General features: G+C 42.2%; 1 protein-coding gene across 2 annotated transcripts in view; it reads left to right on the top strand.

Moving 5' to 3' along the window:
• The window catches only part of COL15A1 (collagen type XV alpha 1 chain), a 202593-nt gene that overhangs the window by 14600 nt on the left and 168655 nt on the right, over positions 1-19338 (top strand). The window contains exon 3 of one of the 2 annotated variants that reach the window (XM_078377611.1): positions 9270-9360. The exons of the other annotated variant lie outside the window; for it this stretch is intronic. The gene's annotated coding sequence lies outside the window, so the exon portion shown is untranslated. The remainder of the gene's footprint in view (positions 1-9269; positions 9361-19338) is intronic. 2 annotated transcript variants of the gene reach the window in all.

Raw genomic sequence — 19338 nt, 5'->3', positions numbered from 1 at the left:
TGTCTTCCAGTGACCAATCACAAATCAAAGAATACTAAGCACAAGAGACCTAGGTAAGGGAGAGCACATATGACAAACAGATGTCCTCCACTATTTGGCGAAGCACTGCTGCAAAAAAAGGTGAAAAATATAATCTACTTTAACATTGGGAACTTTGGAGGAAGAGTGGTAGACCAAAACAAATATACTGTGAATGGGCAGAAATTGGGATCCTGTTTGCCACTGGCTGAACTGCTATCAGCCATTGAGAGTTGCTTCTTGGAAGGAAAGTGATGACAAACCTTGACAGCATCTTAAAAAGCAGAGACATCACCTTGCCAACAAAAGTCCACATAGTCAGAGCTATGGTTTTTCCTGTAGTGATGTACAGAACTGAGAGCTGGACCATAAAGAAAGCTGACTGCCGAAGAATTGATGCTTTTGAATTATGGTGCTGGAGAAGACTCTTGAGAGTCCCCTGGACTGCAAGGAGAACAAACCTATCCATTTTGAAGGAAATCAACCCTGAGTGCTCACAGGAAGGACAGATCCTGAAGCTGAGGCTCCAATACTTTGGCCATCTCATGAGAAGATTCCCTGGAAAAGTCCTTGATGTTGGGAAAGTGTGAAGGCAAGAGGAGAAGTGAACAACAGAGGATGAGATGGTTGGACAGTGTCATCGAAGCAACCAACATGAATTTGACACAACTCCGGGAGGCAGTGGAAGACAGGAGGGCCTGGCATGCTCTGGTCCATGGGGTCACGAAGAGTCAGACATGACTAAATGACTAAACAATGACAATGTTCTAGTTCTCTGGATAAATTATGTGGATATATTGCATATTCTATGTCTTTGCATACTATGCAAATATTTTTATTATGCAAATACAATATGCAGATTTTGAAACTATGCAAACTAAGCACATTAATTGTTGCACTGTTTTTCTACAATAGGTTTCAGCCTTGGGTATTTACTATTTATACAGTAACAGCTGATATAATACAGTATAATGTTTTGTATAGAGATGGGATATTCGTATCCATCTCCTGGGGGAAACTAATATGAATATTGCCACCACAGGTAGCTGGGCTGATTGGACCCTCCCCCCAGAACCGAGGCGTCCACTTACTGCTTGTGGCCTGCACTGATCGGGGAAGTAACCTGCCTGGAGCTTCCCCGCCTTCCTGTACTGCTGACCAGTCCAGTGAGAAAATGGGATGACAAGTCTCTCCACTAAGCTGTCGAGTGGTCACCAGTGCTGGGCTACTTCTGTTATTGGTGCAGCGTGAACGATGACAGCCACATGCACTGTGCTGCAAGCAGTAAGTGGACGGCCTGGTTCTGGGGGGGAGGGTCCAATCAGTCCAGTGACCTATGGTGGCAATATTTGTATTTGTCTCCCCCAGGAGACGAATACAAATGCCCCGTCTCTAGTTTAGCGTTCAGCCTGAAACAAGCAGAGACATCACCTTGCCAACAAAAGTCCGAATAGTCAAAGCTATGGTTTTTCCTGTAGTGTTGTATGGAAGTGAGAGCTGGACCATAAAGAAAGCTGACCGCCGAAGAATTGATGCCTTTGAATTGTGGTGCTGGAGGAGACTCTTGAGAGTTCCCTGGACTGCAAAGAGAACAAACCTATCAATTCTAAAGGAAATCAACCCCGAGTGCTCATTGGAAGGACAGATCCTGTAGCTGAGGCTCCAGTACTTTGGCCATCTCATGAGAAGAGAAATCTCCCTGGAAAAGACTTTGATGTTGGGAAAGTGTGAAGGCAAGAGGAGAAGGGGACGACCGAGGATGAGATGGTTGGACAGTGTCATCGAAGCAACCAACATGAATTTGACACAACTCCGGGAGGCGGTGGAAGATAGGAGGGCCTGGCGTGCTCTGGTCCATGGGGTCACGAAGAGTCGGACACGACTAAACGACTGAACAGACAGAACAGAACTGAAAGAAGAAGACACGGGCTCACAGAACTTCTGCTTTTCCTTAATATAAATTCTTCCTAAACCCACATTTCCTCCAGGTGTCATTGGGCTATATTGGAGTAAGGAATAAAAATCATGGTAAACCTTTGGAAATTTACTTTTTGGAATACTATCCAGAATCCCTTAGACAAAATAGTCACTGATGATGTTGGCTGACTGTGGGCTGTTGGTTGACCGGAGCCTGAGGTGAAGAAAGTAACTTTGTCAATCTCTGCTTCCTAATAAATACGAATATATCAGTCTTCAATGACCATATACCTATCTGTTTGGCCTACAGAACTTAATAGTGCACACATCTGAAAAAGCAGTTCAGAATATCTTATCATACTGAACCTTCTTTACTAGCAATCATAAAGGTAAAGGTAAAGGTTCCCCTTGACAATTTTTGCCCAGTCGTGTTCGACTCTAGGGGGCGGTGCTCATCCCCGTTTCCAAGCCATAGATCCAGCGTTTGTCCGAAGACAATCTTCCATGGTCACATGGCCAGTGCAACTTAGACACGAAACGCTGTTACCTTCCCACCAAGGTGGTCCCTATTTATCTATTTGCATTTGCATGCTTTCGAACTGCTAGGTTGGCGGGAGCTGGGACAAGCGACAGGAGCTCACTCCATCGCGTGGATTCGATCTTACGACTGCTTGGTCTTCTGACCCTGCAGCACAGGCTTCTGCGGTTTAGCCCGCAGCGCCACCATGTCCCCCACTAGCAATCATATAGGCTTTCAAATAGAGATAGAATTAATTCCTTGAAAAAGACCTTATCATACCCTTACTATTGTCTGAAACATCTTTCCAGAAATCTTATTCACAGCAGCCATAAGCTCAATAAACTTATTGTTAGAAACAACAGCAACAATAAGAAGATTTCAGTAATTTCCTCCTCCTCTGTTTCCCCCAACACTTTCTTTCTTAGATAAGCTCCTAGATGCTTGTGAAAACTTAAATGGAAATTGATTTTAATCTAAGCCATTAAGATGCATAATATCAAAGTTTGGAAAATGTTGTAGCTTCCATAAACCCCTCTATGGCTTCACTGCTTTTTATGCATTCTTTACATAGAGGGCTGCAATAGATTTCAGATTTCTATATACATTTATCCATAAAATAAGAGGATGAGTCTTTAATTTTTAAGATCCTATTGAACTACTTCACTGATTGGTTAATCACATGGAATTCCTTGCAAAGTTATTGGCTAAAGCAGTAATTAAGTGGCTGCCTTATAGCTCTAATTCTGCAAGCACTAAAGACTTCCTTATTAGAACTTAGAATGAAGACCAGCTGATGGCATGGAATGGACCTGTGTACTATGTCTAAAATCAGGTTAAAACCCAGCCAAATAGGTAATATGGCAACCCTAGTCTTATCCCAACCAGAAATGATAAGATCCTGGAGAGGGTTAGCGAAATGGTTGCCAGACTTTAGAGCACAAATTGAAGTATCAAAGAAATACAATGCATCTCTGGATCTCCATGTGGGGAAATGTATCTCAAGATACACGTGGTAGAAGGGAAAAAAGCTTGATTTGTATGTGTGTAAAGTCTTTAAAGCCTGGGCACCTATCTCTGCCCATTCATCACCAGTACTAGGGGTTACAGGTTCCATATGGAGAAAGGCAGGGTCTGTGGTTGTGATAAATTAACCTTCTTGCTCATATGTCCTGGCAGCAGTTGTTCGGGGCCTGGTGGAAAAAAAAATCTCTCTGTGGACGATTGGTGAGCTTTCCACAAGCCCCAGCAGCAATGTAGAGCCTCCTCTGAAATCATATAGGCTGGAGCAGCCCAGGATATCCACTGCAGTGAGAATGCAGCTATTGAGTCTATGGCAAAATTGAGATACCGCAAACTTTGGAAATGTACACATTTAAATGTCTTAACTGTGCTCGGGATGCCTGGATTTGGTAAGTTCACATAGAAATGTAAGCCTAACAAATTTTTCAACCATTCCTTTGCAAATAAGCATATTATTCTGGAGTCGAGCAAGATGAGATGTTTAAGACAAACATTAGTGACAAAAGCTCTTGTGTTGATATATGTTGCCATTTTAGCAACATTATTATTTCAGCAATGACGGAAAGTCTGAGCAGCTTTGTCAGGACTCCCTTTTTGCTGCCAGCTGCTTCCCTTCTCAGAGCCCCTGATGATTTTGAAAGAAAGAATGAAGCAACTGATTCCTGGACACACAACGTTTGCACAGAGTTCCAAACCTTATGATGGATGGGTAGCACAGCCTTGAGTAGACCCCGTGTTTAAGGAACAGCACCAGTATGTTTCTTTTTCTACCTGACATATTTCAGAGATAGCAGTAATATCATTTGTTCCAACAGACTAACAGTGTGGCCTGGAGTCAGTGCTTCATTCTTTGAAAACCTTAGGGATTTTGTGGCAATCCAAAAGGCGAATAAATAAAGTGTGAAAGAAACTCTTCTTTGTTTAATGTCACTTCGTCAAATGGACCAGTAGGTGTATATTTACTGACTGAAATCCAGTAGCAAGTCACACTAGAGTAGGCCAGCTGAATCCATAAAACTGAGGAAAGAGTTGGCTCACCAAATGATCCTACTATAGTTGTGACTTACTACTGGATTTCAGCCACAGGGTGATTTCCCTCTCCTCCATGTGACTAGTACAAATAATGCAAAAAAGTTTGCTTTGTAGAGTAGGAATAAAAGGAAATGTACCAGTTAGACAGACAATAAGTTGGTACTGCAAGATAGATGCAGGACAAGGGCAGCAATTGATTTTGTAGTGAGCTATACTTTTTCATTCTGTACCTGCCTGAAAGCAGTTACTTGCTCAGCAGTTTCATGGTGAAATTGCCTTCAGGTGGGTTTTGCTGAAATATGGCAATGGCCACTGGTTGGGTGGGTGGGTGCAATGCAATGTTTGAAGTCTGATTTCTATCTGTTTCAGCTTTTGCATGGAGTTGGTGCATAGAGTTTGTTCAGTGTTAATAAGCAGGACAGTACTTGTGCATGATGGCAGAATCCAAATCGGAAGATGTGCAGCCATAATGGTATGGCTGATCTCATGATTCGCATTCTAGAACTGACGTGGTGGTGCTGGCGCTGCGGAATAAACGGCAGAAGATTTTGTGCTTCAAGGTCAGAAGACCAGCAGTTGGAAGATCGAATCCACATGATGGATTCGATCCACGCGGATCTAGCACTTCGAAAGCATGTAAAAATGCAAGTAGATAAATAGGTACCACCACGGTGGTAAGGTAACGTTGTTCTGTGTCTAGTCACATTGGCTACGTGACCACGGAAACTGTCTATGGAGAAACGCTGGCTCTACGGCTTGAAAACGGGGATGAGCACTGCCCCCTAGAGTCAGACACGACTGGACTAAATGTCAAGGGGAACCTTTACCTTTTCTAGAACTGCTTGCCTGGATGGTGGGGCAGCATTGGCTTCTGTTGTTGTTTTACAGAGGATGGTTGTGTACTAATCTCTCTAGTGGGCAGAGCACGATTGCAACAGAGCAGCTGCTTCAGACTGGAGCCGGGGGGCACCTCTGTGAAAGGCCAGGCTTTCTTCCCTGTTCTTGTGAGAGGGCAGGGGTCATCTTTCAAGTTAGGCTTTAGTTCTGAGCCCCAAAACATTGGGGGGGGGCTATGGGCACATTTGGAAATATGAGAAAGCAGAAGCTCTGCTAGCACGATTGACCATTGAAAACTATTTGGGGGGAGGGGGAGTTTTCAACAGCCAGAAATAGCCTTTCTGAAAATAGCTGGAGAAGACTGGGAGGACCTGAGAGGCTCTGAGAAGGGTTTGAGGGTTCCTTGGGGGGGGTGTCCCTGTGCTAGGGAAGGCATATAACTCATGTGCCACATGTTGTTCACCCTTATACTGAATGCTTTCTTTCTCTTGCTCTGGCAGCAAAGGTTCCTTTCTCTTTCAGTGCACGGACTCTTCTCAGGTAGATTCTGCCCAGAGCTTTCCAATCTAGTTGTGCTCTCTGGATCATAAAACTGAGCTGGAAGTGGAGAGAGAAAGAAGGTTTTCTTCTGATATTTTTAGCAAGTAGTTTGAGTCTAATTAGGGCAAGCAATTCCATTGCATCAACGTTCCCCTCTGTAACACAGCGCTTCTCCTTGCAGCTGGAAACTATCATTTCAAACGGACGCACAAAAATATGGAAGCAAGCAGTTATGTGGTGTGTGGTTTTAATTTTTTTTTAACATTTCTTTTTAAGGAGGTCTTTGGCAGAAGTTAATCTAGGTCCAACGTTCTGCCTTCAAACTCTGTGGCTTTTGTAAATACAGTTTAACAAATGGGATGGTTTTCCGCTCTCCTTTTGGTGCATCAGGATATTGACGTAACACAGGAAAAAATAGCTATCCTGCATATTTTTCAGCAACTGTGCTGAAGCCCTCACCAGGCTCAGACTGTCATTGCTGCAGAACTGCTGGGTCAATGCTTAAATGCTCTCATTTGTGCAGATGCAGGAGCAGAAACTGGTCTCCTGGTTTCCCCCCTTAGTGTAGGAAGTTTGACCAATTTCAAATGTCACCAACTTGTCCTTCCACACTTGAGAGTTGATTTAAAGTTAGTGACATTTGTAGAAATAATTCAGACTCAGATTTCCTTTTATAAACTTGGCTTCAAAATTCTAAGTGGTGGGTTTTTCTTTCTGAAAGCATAAAGCAAAGTCTCAAAGCTTTTCAGTGGGGGAAGGATACCTGTACAGTATCTTTCTTCAGAACATTTAGCTCATTTTGCAGCCTAAGATATGACTTTTAATATCTTTTAAACAAAAATAAAATCCAAAACAATAATAACAGCAAATAGAATGTTAACATTAAATCATTTTTATGATTTGCCAAGTAGCCATCAAGGAAAGGGCTCCTTAAGCTTTGCAGGGCAGGCAGACCGACAGTCTCTGTGCTATTACTGGAAAGACTGCATCCTGGGCAAATAAAGGTCTGATGACAACAGGGCTCACATTGTGTGGGTGGGGTCATGTGAGGGTAGGCAGCCCCCTACAACCCTTGGTCACACCTATTTTAGGGCATCATAACCAGCACCTTAAGTTGAGCTCAGAGCCATATAACCCATCCGCTGCTTGTGAAACAGGACACTCAACATATCTCATCAGCTATACATGATGGTAAAATGATTGGGTTCCCGTGTTGTCTAGAAGTAAACTGGTTTGGTTTCACACATTATAATCTGTGCACCTCTGCTCTAACTTTACTATCAGCTGCTTTGTGGTAAATGAGATGCAAGAACAAGTTACTTCTGAAATATTATTCCAATCTAGTATGCGTCCTCAGGAAAACCGAGGAAACATTTGTGACTAGATATTTAGTGAAAAGTTATTTCAGTAACATAGAATTCACTAGTTTACACGGTTTTGATGCAGGTTTATATAAGAAAAAGGTCTTCAGTGCTGAATTTATTTATTTATTTAAAATATTTGTGTCACTCCTTTTCATCTGAGATGCATAAGCCTCAACACACAGTTGCTGAATTTTTTGTTAAACTCTTTAATCTGCACAGGCAGAAGTGGAGGGATTCACAGAGCAGAATAGCTTCAGGTTCCCTAGATTAGTCCACCCTTTTTTCTCATCATTGACATTTGCAGCCTCAGTCACCACCACCATCATCAGGGCTTCAAAAATGCACTTGTCCACTTGTCTGCGATGAGTGAAAAATATGCTGCTCGATGAGTCACAGCTCCCTCCCTGTCTCCTTCCCCTCCGACTGTTTCTCTCTGTCCCTCTCTAATCCTGTTGTCCTCTCCTCCCCCCTCCCATTGCAAAAGGAAAACTGCCTTCTTCTCGCGAGAAGAGAGTTCGAGCGGTACGCATATAGCTCTGCAGAAGAATTTAGAGTAGTCCCATGCTGGAGAATATGGAGATTCCATGCTCCCAATTTCAACCGAACAAGGACACATCCTGGGGTGGGAGGGAACCGTGACTCCTTAAGAGGTTGGGCTCTTTTGCTTTCAATTTTATTTTTGCTGGAGACAGTCAAAAGAAAGGCATTCAAAATACAAGCTTCATGACCCCCACAGGCATGCAGGTAATAAAGCAACTCAAATCTGAGGATATAAATCAGTGATTCTCAATCCCAATAAATTGCAAGGCTATAGCCCGGTCATACTGACTGGTGAATTTTTTGACTGACTGGTGAGACATTCTAAAATTTTTCAAGCCCTGGCGATCATCATCATCTTAGAACTGCAGAGCTGGAAGGGACCTATGGATTGTTGAGTCCAGCCTGTCAAGGAGGTACAGAGGGGAACTGAACTCCCAACCTCTGGCTCTCCCTAAGTCACTGAGCTATCCAGCAGTTATCACTCACTCTGAGACATTTGTAAGAAGAAAGAATAAAAATTTCATTACTTGGAATGGAACAGATCAAACTGCAAATTGACAAACACGACTGCTTTAAGTAACAGCCCTCAACAGACTCTCTGCTTTTAACAGACTCAGGAGAGGGAAACAGATATACTGAGCAGAGAGGCAGAGGTCTCTTTGAATTCAGAGGTTGGGAAGGAACCATTGGTTAGTGATGAACAGAGTGACAGCCACCCAAAACTCACACACACACAACTTTAAAAAATTCAAAACTAAATCATTTATAAACAATATATAAAACAATATAAACAAAACAAACAAAACCAGAATTAATAAATAAAATTCAAATTCACAAAAAACCCAGTCATCTTATTTTTAGCTGTAGGGATGCTCATCTCTCAGAAGGAATATTGCATAGGTTTATGACGTCAAAACTGAAGACATATTTTCTCTGTTTGCTAGTTGCTTAACCCCTGAAGATGGGGACACCTAGTAAAGCAGTGGTTCCCAACCTTGGGCCTCCAGATGTTCTTGGACTTCAACTCCCAAAAATCCTGGCCAGCAGAGGTGGTGGTGATGGCTTCTGGGAGTTGTAGCCCAAGAACATCTGGAGGCCCAAAGTTGGGGAACAATTTAGTAAAGGGCCTCTGAATATGACCTCAACCTGTGGACAGACTCAAGTGGAACAGACAGTACTCAGAACCCTTCGCCCTATGGATTGCAGAACATGGAGACTCACATTCATAGATCCCACTGTAGTAAAGAGTGCAACAGGGAGATTTTCAGTTCTGTATCTACATGGTGAGCAATTCTATAGAAGGAATAAATAGGCAGTTGTGTTGTTTTCCCTTTTTAAAAATAGCCCCCCTTCTGGATTTTTTTTTTAAAAAATACAGCTCAGCAGGAAAAAAAGAAATGGTTGTATTTTGTCCATATCCTCAAGCAATGTTCCAAAACCTTGTAACAGATAGTGATGGTTGTGTGTTAATCTTATTTTAGAAACAGCTGGAATTTTATGTTCAGAATACAGTTTCAGAAATGAACCAATCTGAAGTTACTTGAGCATGGTCCTATACAAGTCTACTCAAAAGTAAGTCCAGTACATGTAAGATGGCTTATTCCCAAGTACGTGGGCACAACATTATTGCTAAGTAAGTGGCAATAATCCTTACTGTTTCCACTGTGTATTACTGTAGCCCCCTGATGCCATACTAGAAATACGTTGCCACAGTGCTGGCAGAACGGCTGCTTTATCCAATACGTGCTTCACTGGAAGAGGGAAGAAAGCAACAGACAATTTAAGAATGGCATAACCCTACAAACAGGTCTCTGGAACCACTGCCATAGTTCTTCAAGCAGAGATGGTGCAAACCATGCCTTCCTTGCACACAGGGAACCAATGAACTCACTATGCATGTCCATAGATCGCCCCATACACAGACACATAAGACAATGCCACAGCAGCCCTGTTCTATCACCCTCAATGATCCAGGCAGCAAAGACGTTGATATTGCATGTCTCCAGGCATTTCTATAGATCAATGGTTCCAAACAGACATGGGGAAATACCAATATCCCTGACACAGCTTGACCCAGTGAGGGTCCACTCATCCACTCATGTGTCTTGCCACAGCACTGGTCCAGCTCATAATGGTGCCCAATGCTCCACTCTCTTCCTGCTCAGCTGGCCATTCAGCAGCTGCACAAGGAGACTCGTCCTCCCACCCCCTGCCTGGAGTGTCAGAACCTCGTTAGGTCCAGCTTCCTTGGGGACATTCTTATTTGTGTACAAATAAGAACATCCCCATCTCTAATTCCAAACTCTAGGTCTCCAAATGTTATTGGACTAAAACTCCTTATACAACTTCATCACTAGGTATGCTGGCCAGGATTTCTGAGAGTTGTAGTCCAAGAACACCTGGGGGACCCAAGGTTGGGAGCCACTGCAGTTGATGTGAAATTGCCATTCTGTCTTATTGTTTTGGAGCACAGTACACAAAAACATCTTCCACATATCCCCTAGGCAAGGAACTTGGACAGAGCACATTCAGACCTCCAGCAATGAGCATTCAAGACCTGGTCCTTTGGCCAAACAGCCAAGAAGAAGGCCCCAGAGAGGTGCCAAGAGGAGACAGAGATGCCCAATGACAGCAGCAGCACACCTGGTGCTCCCTCAGCCCCCTTTTCTTTTCTGTCCTAAAAAGCCTTCTTTTCTTCCCAAATTGATATTGTAGAAATGGACTACAGTGGACCCTCAACTTACAGACAGCTCCACTTACAGACTTTTGGAGTTACAGACTTCTCTGGCCGCAAAATTTAGTTTCGACTTGCAGCCGGAGAATCGACCTACAGACCGGGAAAAAAACAAAAATGGAACAAAAATGGCCAGTTACGGATTAATTGGTTTTCAAATCATTGTAGGTCAATGGAGCCTCGACCTACAGACTTTTCGACCTGCAGCCACCGTTCCAATATGGATTAATTCCGTAAGTCGAGGGTCCACTGTATGTATATTTTTTCCCAGCCTGACCACTTTGTCCATGTTTACCTCAAGCAGGCAGTCCATCTAGTATTTGGTATCATTTAACAATAAGTTTGTTTCAATAAAAAAGAGCTTATTCAAGCAGTGTATGGGTGCATTAGAGCAGTGGTTCTTAACCTTTGTTACTCGGATGTTTTTGAACTGCAACTCCCAGAAACCCCAGACAGCACAGTTGGTGGTGAAGGCTTCTGGAAGTTGCAGTCCAAAACTCTTGAGTAACCCAAGGTTAAGAACCAGTGCATTAGAGGCTCAGGAAGATGCTTCACTCCAGATTTTTGGAGGGAATCCTTGTGCTCTAGCCACAATCAGCCTGTGTCTGGTTAAGACTGAACAAACAAACAAATAATAAATATGTGGCATTTTACAATTGGGAAGAGAGAGGGGTAATTGGAAAGAATATAGTCTTTTTAATAATGTAAGCCACTTTGGGTCCTTTTTAAGGAGAAAGGTGGGATAAAAATAAAATAAATAAGAAAGAAATGAAGTCAAGTTTGAGAGTACAATCTCTAGAAGATGAAGCAACAGAGAAGAGAAGGGGGGAAAGGGAGCCAAATTATAACTTTCAGCTAGCTTTTTCCCTGTAAACAAACTGTCCCTGCTGTGATTCTTGGGGGTGTACATGTGTTCCCCTCCCCAAGTCACATCAGGGACGCTTTGTTTGCTGGGGAGGAAAGAAGTAAAAGTGACAATGTGGTTTACACTAAGCAACAGGATTTTTGCCATTATGTGTGTGTCTTTTAAGATACTTTGGAAAACAGATTGTGTTCAAGGTTTGAGGAACAGAATGGGAGACTAAAGGCTAAATGCAGCTCTCTCACTTCCCTATGAAACAGGTGACTAGTAGGCTGCAGTGCAGCAAGCTGGAAAAGAGAATATGTGTGTCTGGGCAGGGAAGGTTGTGCAAAATCCCATCTTTTTTCCCCCTAAACAATCATCTGTAGTATCAGGTGTAATTGCTTCTTGTCTTCTTCTCCTGTGTCTTCATCTTTCAGTCCTTGTTGCACGAACGCACAATTCAGAAACTGCAGAGAAGAGACATGTTGTCTTATAAGGACATGGTAAATTGTCTTTGGTCCACAAATAAGGATTCTCAGTCCAAAAGAAGTGACTCATACATTGGATGGCAAGTGTGCTGGAGAAAAGCCTACATAAACAACTTCCCTTCTAAGGGTGTTTCTAGGTGGATTGCTCTTAGTGCTAATAAATCACTGGTTTCCCATGTAAACTACATGGAATTGCAAATATCCTTTGACTGTATAATGGAATGTTGTGCTTTTGCTGTGTAAACTCTATCTGTAACAGTGCCCTTAGGTAGCACCAGAATGGGCTGGCAAGCTGTGGTGGGTCCTCTAAAGTTTGTGTGCATGTATGTGCGCGCACACACACACGTGCACATAAAGAAATATATTTTATGTACAGTATTGGAAAAATATCCCTTTGGCTTGTGTTGGGTTGCATTATGCTATTGCAGACGGCAATTATGTAAGTGTCCCCCTTGTTCTGACAGGCTCCTCTTTGCAGCCTCACACTGCTTGTTACACTGCTTGCACAAACGGTTGCGTGACCAGTCGTGCAACAGTAGGCCTGCCAGAGCCAGGAAATGCTTACAGCAATGGCCTTTGCACTCCAAACAAGATACTAGCCAATAACCCGTGGATACCGTTTCCACACATTCCTTGAAGCAAAAAACAGATGGTGTAAGCTTCAATACTAAATACTAGTTTCACAATATCACTACTAGAGATGGGCATGAACCAAACCATGAACCAGAAAAACCAAGAAACCGGACTGGTTTGTGGTTTGTGACCCAATTTGGCAATACCAAACTTCTTTCCCCTCAGTGCTTTGTTTTGCTTCGGCAAAATGGGATGCCTGCTGATCCCCTTCCCATTGCCCTCATTGCCTCCTTATCTCCTCCTGCCTCCTCCTCTCCCTCTTTCTCTGCTGCTGCCACCACCACCCTCTGAGGCAATAGGCACAGCTTCAGGGATGGATTAAGACCCTTAGAGGCCCTAAGCACTTAAAAGATTTTGGTGTCCCTATATAGGTGCAATTCCAAATTTAAACAATAATAAACCATAAAATAAAATTTTATTTATCAACATTAAACAAAACTTACAGTAAGATGGAAAATAATGTTTCTTTTTGTATACTTCCACTTTATGTTTGAAAAGGTTTCTCCTATTTTTTAATTGCAAAGTCTTTGATCAGATCCTCAAAACCAATCTTATGTAACACATCTGCTTTATACTTAACAGAGATAAAGCATTCAGGCTGCCTAGTTGCTTAGTTGTTATGATGGGATTTTAAATATACTTTAACTGAGAAAATGAACGCTCAGCTGAGCAATTTGTGACCATTAATATTAAAAATATATGAAAGCCAATGTCTACATTTGGAAAGGCATACTCAATATTGTCTTCTATAATTATTTTATAAAGTTCAGCAGAACTTAATCTTATTTTTACTTTTTTTTGTTGCACTGAACTTATGGTGCACATATAAATGAAACTGCTGGAAGTCAGCTGAGAAAGTCCTCTGAGTAAGCATCAATCAGCTTTTGACAGCACCGAGAATATCTTTCAATGTTAAAAGATGATGAAGTGACATCGTGTGGCATATCACTTAGAAAAGAAAATCTCTCTACTATTTCTTTATCTATTTCTCCTTTTCATCTCCATTTTAAGCTAGTCAACAATTGTGTAAAAGGTGGTGATACAGAATTTACCTTCTTTCTGATATGTTTGCATGTTGCCTTGTAATCAACATCTGGAAGCATTTCCTTTGCAGCTGCTTCATATATTTCAGATTCATCTCATGAAGTGCACAGTTGGTCAGCTAATGATACATACAGATCTGCACATGTTTCCAAGTTCACATCCTCCTTTTCTAGAACTTTGCTTACTCTGTGAAAATTCTGCAAAATCTCATTCCAAAAATTCAACATAAAAACAAATTCTAGCTCTTGCATCTTATCTGCAATATTATTTGCTTCTCTTCTAGCATCTCCCTTTTGTGACTGGTCTTCAGCTATATATTATAATGCTTCTACAATTTTAAGGAAAGATTTCAAAATTGCTGCTGTTGCCACAGTGTGTGCCTCTCATCTGGTATCAGAGAGGGATTTTAAGACATTTTCATTTCCAATACAATCTTTAAGAATTTTCCATCAAACCTATCAATTCTGAAGGAAATCAACCCTGAGTGCTCACTGGAAGGACAGATCCTGAAGCTGAGGCTCCAATACTTTGGCCATTTCATGAGAAATCTCCCTGGAAAAGACCCTGATGTTGGGAAAGTGTGAAAACAAGAGAAGGGGGCAACAGAGGACAAGATGAATGCACAGTGTCATCGAAGCTACCAACATGAATTTGACCCAACTCCGGAAGGCAATGGAAAACAGGAGGGCCTGGCGTGCTCTGGTCCATGGGGTCATGAAGAGTCGGACACGAATTAACAACAACATGGCCTTTCATTTCCAGAAAGGTTAAAAAGCGTTCAATAGGTTGTCCATCTTTTACGTAAGTACCTAAGTACAACACGTAACTGATCAATATGTGATAGATCTGGTATTGAATCAACTGACAAACTAAAATAACAAGATTTTACTTCATCAACAATGAACACACGGATCTTTTGTGCCATTAGTTGAATGTGTTCCTCACAGGTGGTTTTGGACAGGCAAGAAGGATTTCCTTTGCCTGAATTTCCATATTTCAAAATGTGGCCTGCTAAAAATGGATCAAACTGGCTTATGAGTTCAAGCAGCCCTAAAAAATTCCCATTTTGCAATGATCCATACCTTTCTTCCATTCCTCAAAAAGCCAAGCCACGTTCAGCTAATGTACAACAGCTATGACACACCTCAAGACATGTTCCCAGTAATAACACTCTTCCTGAATTTGTTTCTCCAGCTGTTGCGCTAACCTCACACCTTGTCTGTGAGTTAAGTATGTTAGCATAGAGGCCCAGTGATTAGTGCTTTTTTCATGATTATCAATTATATAAATATGGTTTTGAACCAGAATAGGTATATCATGTCATGGAACTTGTGTGAAGAAATCTGACATCTTTGCAGTCTTGGACTCTGAATCCAAAGTCTTCTCTTGTTTCTTTTTTTGATAGTTTTTGCTTTTGTGCACCTCTTAACTGAACACATTTCATCTTGGTTCTTGGGGTCTGTCACATAAATTGATAGCCATAATGAAATACACATTCAGTTCTCACTACCAGTCCACCACCATGCAATAAATAACACATGGAAAATGCATGCATAGTCAAAAGCAACACCATTTGGTCATTTTAATGAGTTTCACAAGCACTCCCACAAAATTATGAAACATTAATTACATTATTTGTTGTCAGTGTCATTTAAAAAAAAATCAGCTTACTTACAAAGTGTCAGAGTCTAGAAGTGACTAGGTGACCTTTTGCCACCTGGCAAGGGCATCAGGGCCCAATCCACCACACAGGGTAACAGAGCTGGAACAATAATGCTGGCAGGCAAGGCAAGGCACAAGGCACCTCAGCATTGCTGAGGCAAAGTCTTAAATAGGTCTTCCCTCCAGGCTTCCAGGTGGGCCCCTCATGAGTGGCCCAGTAGCTGCTGCTCAGGCTAGGGCCTGAGCCTGCAAACACCAGGCAATTCCTGGGTCAGGCTGGTCCTGGTCTTGCAGTTACCTTACCAGGGTCATGTAGGCCAGATCCTGACACAAAGTTACAATGTTAGCACATGTGTTGTTGCCTGTTGGCAAGGAGGTTGTTTTTGTTGGAGTATGTGTGTGTTTGTTTTTTTCCTACTGACGTTGTACAGATTGTATACAAATTTCACAGACTGTATACAAAGTTTCCCCTGCTTTCATGGGGGGGGGGAATTTTCCTCCTTTGATTTCATGACCCTTGGCAGAGGTCTACACTCTCTGAGTGCTCTTGTTATTATTATATATATCTGTATGTAAGTTTTTCATGGCTGCACCATTTGCAGTATTACATCATATGGCCCATGGTAAATTCAGCTATGAAAATTTTCTGTGGTGCCCCCTCTTCCCTTGATGCCCCTAAGCACATGCTTATTGTGCTTAATGGTTAATCCACCCCTGGCCGGTTTGCCTGCCAGGAGCTGCCCACTGCCTCTGAATATATGTCTGCTGCCCAGCTGATAGGCAGGTGCATGTCCAGAGGCAGCAGCCAGCTTCTGACAGGAAAGCTGGGCTTGCTGCCTCTGAAGATGACAATGACAGCAGTGGTGCTAGTGAGGGAGGAGGAGGTGACCACAGCAGTGGCAGGAAGTGACGGTAAGCGGTGGGAAGGGGCAGGCCGGAGGCAGAGAAGGCAAAGGGCAGGAGGGCAGGAGCAGATAGGGTCTTCCCTCAGGGATGAACCAGAAAAGCAAACCATTAACCAGTCTGTTTTTCTGGGAGATTGTTGTGGTTTGTGGTTCATGTTTAGCCAAGAACCATGAACCACAATTTTTTCTGGCCCATGCCCATCTCTAATCATTACCTCTTTTTACAACATGTAAACAGAGGATATTGGTCCATCCCCTCCCCCCGCCACACACGCGCGCGCGCGCACACACACACACACACACACACACACACACACACACACACACACACACACACACACACCACTCTGACTCCAAAAGAGCCACAGACTACCTCGTTGACAGACTCATTGAGTCAGGAACTCAAAGAGCACAGCTGAGAAAGAGACAGGCAGACAGAACCAGCCTCTTTCAGTCTAACATATCTGGTGGAATTGTGGTGGTGGTAATGGGTAGAGACTGGGAAAACTTTAGCTCATGGAGAAAAGAAATATCAGTGCAATGAAGTAACAGTCTGTAAAATATATTCTTGAAAAACATAATTGTCTTGCATGACATTAATCGTGTTACATAGATCTCCATGGCATGTAAAACAACCGTCTGTTAATTGCCTGGTACCTTAATGTATGGAGGACTTGGAAAAGACTTTTTGGACCATTTTTAAAAACTACAAGCGTACATATTAGCTTGGGGATTAAAGAGTAACTTCCTCAAGCACTGCTTGTACCCATCTGTATGATTATCTAATGAAGACACAAAGGAAAGCCACTTTAAATGACCTAAAAGTAGACTTTACAATGCCACTAAAAATAATAATAAGCAGAACACAGCATGTTACTCAACATTTTGAAATGATTACTTTCTCTTGCTCCATTCCCCAAAAATAGTGCTCTGTCTGTGTTATTAACACATTGTATGGTCTTTCATAGTGAATCCCTCCTCCCTTATTACAGGGAAATATCTCTGGCTCTGTCCAGTGGCCAGTTCTGATACTGCACCTTTACAATGTTTTTTGTTTTAATAATAAAAGCCATACATCTGCACTGAAGCCCTGATCTTTTTCTTCTTCCAAGTATGCCTCAGTCAGTTTTTAATAATCAAATTCGGACACTTTAGGACTCTTCTTGTTTTTATGTGATTCGTGGCAATTCTGTCTACAGTTTTAGCCATCAAATACAATACGACACTTTTTTCTTACTTTATGTTTTTGCAGATTTGACATAAAAATAACAAAAATACATTGAACGAGAAAAGATAGAATAAAAAAATGAACAGTAGCTACAATACTGTTAGTACCACCCTTATAAAATCACAATATGAATATCATATTCATACAGACATCTCAAGTTAGCCATATAAATCCACATAGGCCTTCCAAATGCTCAAGTAAATGTCTTTTTGAAACTAATGTCTGTATGATACATTTTCAGATAAGACACTTTTCTATGGGACTGTATCTAACGCCAGTTAAACAGTAAACTTAACCTGTAGTTCTCAAAACAGCTTGCTTTGCTTTGTGGCCGATCACGCAGTTTGTCTGCAGATATGGTTGTTCAGACACAAAGTTCTGCAGGCATTGCATCGCTAAAACATTAATGAGATTTCAGCGACTGTATGGTTTGACGCTAGGGTCACAACTAGGGATGGGGGTATTCGTATACTAATACGAATATCCCTGCACAGGTGGAAATAACGAGGGTTATGATTTCACCGCTGCCGCCGGCTCTGCAGCAGCTTCCTGTCACACTGTTCTCCGCAATGGATTAGTCACTGTTCAACCTAGCAGAGAGGCTTGTCATCCCGCCTCCTGCCAGGTCTGGGTAATCAATTGCGGACAACGGCGCAAAAGGAAGGTACCATGGAGCCAGCGGCAGTGGCAAAGTTGTGAGTGGACAGTCACATTATTTCCCTCGTTATTTCCACCTATGCGGGGGATATTCATATTTATGTACAAATACCCCCATCTCTAGTCACAGCATAAGGTTAGTGGGAGTCAGAATGGGCAATGGTCAGCTTTAGGCACTATTCGAATGATGTTATAAATTATGCCCATTTAAATTCTGCCATGGAAATGAATGGCTGCCTTGTGCTGCACAGAGATGAATGTTCGGCAATGGATGTGCTGTCTCTGATTATAGGTGATTGAGATCCTACCTAAATGGACCTCAGCACCACACACTGTAGCATACAGACTTCCCCTAGTACCTAACTGCTCACTGTATTGCACAATTTAATTGTAAAAAAAATGGTGATTACAATGTAGCATTCTATAGTGTGCACAATGAACTCTGGTGACAATGTGCGTATAGAGTTTAGAATCCATACACTAAGGTCTGTGTTTCTGAACAATGACTCAGAGAAGAAACATCTGTAGGAAATAAATACATATTCCGATTACTGTATTAGTGTAATGTAGGAGTAGACAGAGGACTATGCAAGAAAGGTTCCTGATGTATAGTAACTATACAAAGGTACTTTGTGTGTCCATTCAACAAAAAACCATTAAGAAGTCTGGTTTGCTGTCTTCCTTTGCAGGCTGTCAGGGTTCTGCTAAATAATATCTATAACTGTCCTACATAAGATAATTTCCAAGTGTAATCTAAAGGAGGTCATCATAGCTATTAAACAAAGAAACAGATTTTTGCCTTGTTGAATAATTTAAATGACACTAGTAAAGAGAGAACAGTTGTTCTGTTTCCTTTAGAATCCAAGATATGTGTCTCAATACAACGTATGGCTTGTAAAGTGACTTGGAAAGAGAACCACAAAGATGATGTGAGTCATCATGGCATGTCTACTGGCATAACACGGGAGTTCTTTTGCTGAATGGCACTTGAGGAAACATCAGTGTTCTTCTTTGATGTGACCCCTCTCTCAAATCACAGCCCGTAAAGCCACCTGGCTCTTTCACTAGATCACATGGGGATTTCCCACATGAAGCTAGTTTCTGGATTGACTGATATTCAAATCGCAGGCTCCTCGTTAGTGTGCTGATGATGGCTCTAGTGACCTGCTCCTCAAGGACATGGAGCGGAAGAAGATCGAAGCAGTATTGCTTTGGTTCCAGAGAAGTCTAGTGGTTCTTCCTGGCTTAGGCTCACTATGACTGGTTTTAGGCTTCAACTGTATTCCCCCCCACCCCACATACAAAAATCGACTTTTTGCTCAAGTTCTAGCTCCATGCTACTACCCTTTCCTGAT

The sequence above is a fragment of the Pogona vitticeps genome, chromosome 6 (genome assembly GCF_051106095.1).
Source record: "Pogona vitticeps strain Pit_001003342236 chromosome 6, PviZW2.1, whole genome shotgun sequence".
Taxonomy (NCBI): domain Eukaryota; kingdom Metazoa; phylum Chordata; class Lepidosauria; order Squamata; family Agamidae; genus Pogona; species Pogona vitticeps.
The sequence above is the reverse complement of the archived record's forward strand: the minus strand, read 5'-3'. Positions and strand labels throughout refer to the sequence as shown.